An 8815-nucleotide genomic window follows, 5' to 3' on the forward strand; every position below is an offset into this window, starting at 1 on the left:
GAGAAGAAAGAGAGAGAGAAGAAGGATGAGGCAGAAATGTGGAACCAAAAGTGACAAGAGCGATTGGGACAGAGAGAAGCTTAATCAATTTAAGGATAAACTGTTTCAGCTGCTCGGCCACATTCTCAGCAGTTGAAGCTCCATCAGACATGTCCAGTCAAAGTAAGGCAGTGGAACCGGCCTATCAGTACAGAATAATTTGACAATTTGACAATTTCTGAGAAAAGGTGTAGGACCACCAAAACAAAAATGGCTCCTTAAGTGATTTAATTACAGATGCCACTAATTACTGGAGTTGCTGAAGGAAACCTTGGTAAGGTGGCAGCTCTAGAGGTATAAAAAATTTGAACTACTCAAAAACAGGGACATTCGTCACAGGTCTGCAGGTCGTCCATGTTTACCAGCTCAGCTCGTCTGTGATGCTTTACAGCAAGGGGTGCCAAAGGGATGAGAGAGGAAAAATATCTAATGAGGTTGAGTTCCTGGATTAAATGTTCTGATTGCTGCTGAAAACAGGTTATCTGGTTTTAATTTGTACTTCATTGTAGTGAAATAATGATTGAAGAAGTGCATAACTGATGGAATATGAGGAAGAGGACAGTGGAGAGGACAGTTTTCCAGGATCCTTATATTTTCTCAAAGCCTACACATTCTGGGAATTTTGTGCAGACTCTTAATGATTTAATGATTTGATGAACTTAAAAATTTGATATTGCATTTTTTTGTTCTGTGATTCTCTATATTGTACATTTATTTATAGTTTAAATATATATATAATAAATCTTCTCTTATTTTTCCACATTCTGTGTTATATGCAACAAGTCACATTTGGATGAAATTTTGTGATTGACATAGCAGCTCATCTGGATCACATGTGATGAACACACTGAGAGTCACTCAACACTGCAGATCCCTGCAGATTTCTGGAGCTTTATAGCACATTTCAGCTCATTGTTCCGTTAGCTGTTTTGATTGTCCCTCCGCTCTCATCTGCGCCGTTTTCAGCCACAGCAGGCAGCTGTTTTCAGTGAAAACGCTCTAATAAACCCACTCTATAGAGTTTATTTCTATGATCATGATGAAGTTTCAAAAGGACAAGTTGTGCCAAAACATTGGTCTAAAGAATTGAAAACAAAAAGTTTGCATCACAGTTATAGAAGTGCAGCTTTTCTCCTCCTTCCAAAGATCATAACATATGCCAGTTCTTTCTCGCGGTGGCATTTCACTTTAAGAAAGCTAAATACATGATTCATTTTCTACTGAGAGCATTATTCAAATTTTCTATGGAGTGGGTGCCAGCAAAATCAGTTAAAGTCCTAATTATATGCTGGGATTTCTGTCTCCCAGCCCACTCAGTTCTTACAACAACAGCACTGAGAATCTACTGCAGCTGGGAAATGTTAGGAAAATGGTGAGCAACAGTATCTTTCAACAGCACATTTATCTTAAATTTCTTGTGAGTTTTAGAGAAATATATTTTCGTACACTAGCAGTTCAATCTGTACCTGGTCATATATATATCTGTGGGGTTCTGTCCCCCTATACTTTCTTCCTTTGCATCAGTGTCCAGTCATTATTGTTGTGTCATTTTCACCGGGACGCACATTGAACTAACTATGAAAAATCCCTGTTTCAGATGTATTTTCTGCTTTGATGACCAAAAGAAAATCAAAAGAAGTCAACAACAAAAGTTTCCAACAGTGGTGGCTTTGTTGAGATCCTTTTCTTATCTCTGTGGCAGTGATGCTAGTGCTCTGCCAAGGCTTTCTGAGTGAATCCTCTATAATTAAAAGTGAGACCGTTCATTTAACAAGTCCCTTTTTTACAGGAGGTCTTTAATGCAATGCCATTAGGCTCTGCCACCCACTCTGCACATGGTAAATACTGAATGCCCCTGCATGCTCGCTTGCTCTTCTGTTGTGAACGGTGTGGTTTCATCATTCTTTAAAACGTTGCTTCTCTCTTTTCTCTCTTTCAACAAAAGCCGCCACCGTCATAGCCTACACTGTCTCCTCACTCATTTGGCTGTCCTTGAAGCTATATTCCTCTCCTTTGTTTTATATTTTACTTCAAATACAGAGAGAATATCAGTCCTTGGATTCTTCTAAATTACAGGCACTCAGATTTTTCACACCTGTTTATTAGAAGCTGTTGACACAAGATAGTATTTTCCTCCAGCTGCTTGTATGTCTGACAAACTTTTATTAAGTCTCTGTTGCACTAAGGAAGTTTATGAACCAGACGGTATAAGTTCCACATGATTCATCTTCATTGGAGATAACAGATATCTAGTAAGTAAAAATATTATAATGATCATAGCAGCAGACTTTGAGCTTTGGAAAAAACTCAAAACCCACATATTAAAGTCCCAGCACTAACTTTATGACAGCTGGTATGCCAGCAGTTCCTTTGCATCCCACCTGCCATGGAGTGACGCCAAGTCAAAGATCAGATTTCCACTGTGCCCTGGTGCTTCCATGAGAGAATGAGAATCAATTAAAGCTTAATATCGGCCCTCTGAGGAACTCCTACCAGGTGTACACAGCAGATGAGTGCTTGAGCCAGTTAATGTCACATATCACACACACACACACACACACACACTAGAATAGACACCAGGTCCTCCTCTGAGTCACAGCTGAAATTAAAAGTCATGAATTTCAAATTTAAAGTTTACTTGTGCAAAGTAAAGGGCTTCTGAGATAACTGAGTTGAAAAAAGAAATTGACAAGCAAAAGAAGACAAATCAATGCTTGCTACAAGACATTGTCATGCCTCTTTGGAAAACACTTGAACCAAAGCCGGTCCTAGACAAAGTTGAACATTGTTGACAGTTAACTGTGTTTCAGGGAGTTGTTCAGTGTCACAAAGCTCTTCTTCTCTTTTTAAAATGCAAGAAAAGGAGACAGTGACAGATTATGAGTGAACGCATGGCTGCATATCTTGCCCGGATGGAACAACTTTAAATGTCAGTTTGGATCAGCACCTTGGTGCCCTTTTTATTGAATGCCAAACAGACACACTGGGTGCCAGTGTGTCTGTATACAAAGGTACAGATGTTATATTTTTGTGTCCTGACCACGGTGGATTTCTCAGATAAATGCGCATTGAATATATCTTGTAATGTGGAGGATGGGTAATAAAGAAAGATACATTTTTGAACTATTTACATAGATTATAAGAACTCACTTCTGTGTGAGTCTCTTTGTTATCTGTGTACAGTTTGCTCTATGGGAAATACACCTTCTCCAACACTGAGGGTTAATCACTACTGTATTTCTTAACCTGCTGTTAACAATTTTGTTCAACAAAAGCTTCACAAATTTATTCTATTTCTATTGGAGCAGATGTTTGATATAATGTATGAGAACTCATGTCCTGCAAACTAAGGTTGCCTTTTAAATTGGTTAGTGTGATAAGACATTTTTTTAGTTTAATTAGCCTCTGTAATTCATTCCATTTATAAGTAGTGGAAGGCAGTTCAGTATTTACCCAAGGATTAATTAGAGTTAAACAGTCCTCTGATCTGTTGAGGACTGGTTTGAAATTTGAGAAGGGAAGTGAAGTGTAGTGGCATATTATGCAGGAGACCTTCATACATAAAATAATATAATGTAGTTCTCTTCCTGATGTTAGTGAGGACCAGATTCGTATTTCCAGTTGGACTATTTCAGTACACAGTGATTGGTGTGATATGTATCTCCTCTCCTAAAACACAAAGCACAATGATAAACTGCATACATTTTAAGGTAGAGGACGCACCATGAGAATAAAGCATATCTCCATAATCAAGCACAGACATAATGGTTGACTGTACAATCATGTTCCTGTCCTCACAACAGAGGCATTCTTTATTCTGATATAAGAAAAACAGTTGTTAATCTGAGAGTGACATTTTATCATCTCAGTGGTGGGTTCCAGGTGGCTCATTGTGAGCTGGATAATATGCATTAACAAAAAAAGAAAAGCATTAATCCAAGATTTTAACTATGGGCACAAATGCAAGCACACACACAAATGCACTAACAGAATGTCCTTTGAGGCAGTTTTGCCCTTCCTGCCACAACTTGAGAGAGCCCAATCAGTCTCCTAATGATATATACCTGTTTTCAATATCACTGATTGACACAAGCCGAACAACAGAACAACATCATTGCTACAGTGAGGTTGACCCTTTTAACACATCAGAACCCCCAAAAAAACATTAAACTTTAAAAAGCTTGTTAATGTTGGAAAACAAAGCCTAGTAAAAAGGGATGTAAGAAACACAAAAAATTGATTTTAAGGAGTGGGCCTACAAGCATGAATGGTCACAAATAGTTTAAAAATCATTCCTGCTCCAGTACGCCAACTTATTCAAGTGTGATATAGAAACTAGAAGATAGATAGAAGCCACCAGTACACTGATAATTAGAAGCCATTTTTTTCCAGCAGGAAAACTTTAGAAATTAACAGAATTTGTAATTATTTTTAATGAGGTAGAAGGAAAATATTTTTATGTGGATTTTAATGTGTAAAATTTTTTCTTTTTAGAAAAAACATCAGACACGCATTATTGTTAGACTATATGTAGGCTATATGTCATAAAACATGTCTGGAGGGAATCTTTAAGGTTAGGGAAACATTGTGGTCATGGTTAAAGAAAACGTTCACTGTCTGGAAATGGGATGCAAATAGCAGCTTTCCATGTCAAAGTCACAATTCAACCTTTAGCTGAAGCTGATGCTAATAAATTAAACTAAGCTAAATTATTTAGATTATTTGTCCAAATGAAGAAATGACAAATCCTAACAAATCTAACATTTAAGCTGCTCAGAGAGCTTTATGAGTAACAACTGACATGGTCTGTGTTTGTTAAAAAATTTTCAGATTACTCTCGTAGCCATTTGGAGCAGTCAACATGTGAATTTACATTTGGTCTTATGAATGTGTGCTTCATTAGGCAGCACTGGGTAAAGATTGACAGGAATGATGAGACACAGGAAATTGAAATGACAAATTTCATGACTTACAAGACCAAGTTTAACTGATTCGCGGTGGTTCAAGATTAAAAGCATTCCATAAATTTAGAATAAGCTATATTTTCATCATAGCACAGGTTTGCTGTTAGAGTGACTGTATTCACCGCCATATTCCCACCAACACAGGCGAAGGCAGAGCTCACTGGCTAACTGCTGCTATTTACGATTTAGTCCCGTGTGGATTGGGTGCTCAGTGGATGTTTTTGCCCTGCAGCATGGAAGAGAGACCTTCCTGTCAGGCTGTGTACAAATCCTGCCCACTTGGACTGGAAACTATAACCTCAACAACAGCATTAAGCTTAACCTTGACCATCTATAACTATAAAACGTGATTGGTAGAGGCTGTCATGGGCAAAAATAGGACAAAGTGGTTCCTCGAAAGCTAAGTTTAGGGGAAAAACAACAACAAAATTGAGTTAAGTATAGGATATTTGGAGGAATATATGGAATATATAGAAGAAGCATTTTCAATTTTGTCAGCAGAGTTTAATACTGACTGACAGGAATATTGCTGTAGCCTTTTTAAAATCAAAAACTTTGAATATGGAACATTTTTGGGAAAATAACTCAAAAATCAAACACTTTAATAAGTTTTATTACATTAGGTGTTACTATAGCCACAGAACGGATTTAAATTGGCATTTTTAATAGGAAGACACAATCATTTATGTTTGACCATAAAGGTATTCAAGCCTGCTGATCCTCAAGCTTATGTTCCCATACACTCAATAAATACTACACACACATTTGAACAATTGCATGTCCAGTAGAATCATTCACAATTATGTTTTTTTTCTTCTGTTTTCTCCTCTGCAACACAAAACATTCTGGACAATCATTGTTAGTGCAAACAGTTAAAACATAATAGAAGCATTTCCCTTCAGGTAGCAGTCTAAAAACGTCCTCCTCTTTCTAAAATCTCATCTCTTTTCATTGCTTCCAACTGCGGGCACACAATGAACCTGAGCTGCAACCACACAGGAAGACCAGCAAGGGCTAATTCTGCCTCTGTATTGGACAACTCCATTAACCATAATCCCCTTTGGTGCAGAGGTGAATCCAACACATGACCGCTATTGAGGAGGAATTAGGCTTCACGTTGAGGGTTTGCAGCCTGATGTCATGAGGGGACAGGAAGTTGATGGTGCATTCTGAGGAAGGTGAAAGATATTAGCTGGATGTTAGCAGAAATGAAATGATTCATGAATGAAAAATGTGACTTAGCACCTCCATTAAATGAAGACTTTACAAGATGCATTCTTAATGCTTAAATACTGAACTTATTCCGCCATATGAATTTATGCACACACATCCAGATTCATGAAGAGTTTAAGATGAACAGGAAAAATTATGCACGAAAGCATAATCTCAGTTTAATATTCCAAAAGGTACTTTGAAGATTTTTTTAAGTCTGGGATGATGTCAAACAAGGTTTAAACATTAAGAGAAAACGTACCTGCTATTTTCTGTTCAGATCTGCGAGATGTCAAAGGCTTTTTTTCATCTTTATCGCTCAAAGTTTTCTTCATATATATTAATGTATGTAAATTTGCAACTATGGCCAAACATCTGTTCTCAAGTAAACATATGTCTACAAGGAATGTCATCATCTCTCAGTCATGTAATAAATCTAAATATATAATTTTTGTTTAAATGGCTTCAGAAAGATATCGTAAAGAGTTGATAAATCTTGTTTTTACAGCATCTTATATGCACCACAGGTTGCAGCTGAATATTGTGGTTTAGCTTGAAGCAGGCATCTGTTTCTCAGTCTAACTGAGCCAATTTAGACAGCAAAAAGACAATTCATCTGCTGGTGATTCATCATTATGTCTCCATAACAACCGTAGTATTTATGTAATGCTGTAATTGTCAAATGTTCAGTATAAACAGGCTTTTATAATTTGGTCTTGATGCGTGAGCATATTTCTCAGTAACTGGGACATCTTGCCTATATTTAACTTTATTTCTTTAAACAAATGGGTTTATCTGCTGAATCCTTGCCAAACGGTTTCTCTACAAAAGGCTTACAGTCTGCCTACTCCAAAAATGAACTTAGAAAAACAATCCATATGGGTTTGATGATATGAAAGTTGGCATGTCAAAGCAGACCATTAAATTGACGTACTGGTATATTTAAATAGCTGACTGTTTCATTAAAAATGTGTTACAAATGAAGTCTCTGTGAGACTGTGTAATGGTGGCAATCACATTTAGATTCTGTTTATTTGTTCTATGTTTACAGTCTTGCCAGTGGAAAAAAGAGCTATCCTCTACACCAATACAGTAAAAGAGAATACAACCAGAAATGTATCATCATTGCAACTGATGAACGTGACACACTAGTAATTTCTTCAACAGCACTGTGCATTGTAGGATGTATTAAAATATTGCATCATTGTTTGTTAAAAGCAGCATTAATCACATTTCTGTCCAGAAGGGGGCACAAAAATGTCACAACAACTTGACTAGCTTATAGCCATCATAGCTAACCTGTCTGTAACCTGTAACAACCAGCAGACGTCGAGTAGCATTAGCTCAGAAAAGTTGTGGTTCCAATGTCAAGTCTTTGCTGTATAGGCTGTCCGCTTGTGTATGTTCGAAGAAACAGTTTTGCGCCTATTGTCCTGCCTCATTCCTTTCAAGACTTCTTTGTTTGGCCCCCAGAGAGTACGTTTGACTTTATTTATTGTCAGCTTTGGGTATTACACAGAGAGATATTGATAACAATATCAAAAGTGGAGTGAGAGGTTTTCTTTTGGAGACAAGGCTGTATTGTGTTGTGGTATGTTGAGGCTACTGTCAGTGGGGAAATTGATATCTCCGCCTCTTCATGATGGATTTCTTGCTGTATTGTTGTTGAATGTTGGAACAAAGTGTTTAGACAAGAATAAGCCCTTCTTTGTCTTTAAGAATGTGACATCTGCTGTTAAACTCTGCTATAAATGCTCTGAAAATGACTGATGAGTCTTTTCATTAATCCCTTTTTCATCAAAACCTTTAAACTGTATGTTTGATTTTGCTTTGTTCCACTCTAAATGGTTATTAAGGTAATAAATATGTCAATCTACATGTCAAAAATACTGTTATTACACTAACAGAAGCATATCAGCAGGCGCACAGTGGCTAATGGGAGAAAGAGCAAGACACCCAACAATAATCATTTTCTAAACAATATTTTTATGATTAAATCATATGCTCACTACACAGCCCAGTAGATTATTATTGGTCACCTGACTGATTACATTTGACCTTTGACCACAATGACCACTGCTCCAAATTGCACACTGCAGTGAGGATTACTTTGTAGAAGATGCGAGTTAAACATATAAAAAGACAACATGGAGAATAGAAAGAGGTAAAATAAAAAGGTAGAGCTAAAAAGGCCAGAATAAAAGAAAAAAACCCTTACAAGGTGACGTGGCCAAATGTGCCAAACCAGTAACTTATAAATCATTTAAAAAATCTTGAGAGTAAACGTACAGAGCCATCAGTATTGCTGCTAGTAGTGATGAAGAGGCGGTACCAAGCACCAGCCTATAACTCCAGAGTGGGCAGTTAGGATTGGTGAACACTTTTGATTTGTAGGGAGGGGGGAATTGAGCTGAAATTGATGACAATTAAATTTTAAAAATTTGATTTAGTGTCAGGGGAAGTGCCAGATATATTATTTCAATATAATCACTCATATACACAAATCTAAGTAGAATAGTAAAGATAACTAGAAAATTCCTAAAGAAATTTTGGGGAGCGTACCTATGTTCCCCGGGTCCTATGTTCCCCGGGTTCTATGT

The sequence above is a fragment of the Morone saxatilis genome, unplaced genomic scaffold (genome assembly GCF_004916995.1).
Source record: "Morone saxatilis isolate NCDOM2014 unplaced genomic scaffold, NCSU_SB_2.0 Contig22, whole genome shotgun sequence".
Classification (NCBI taxonomy): Eukaryota; Metazoa; Chordata; class Actinopteri; family Moronidae; genus Morone; species Morone saxatilis.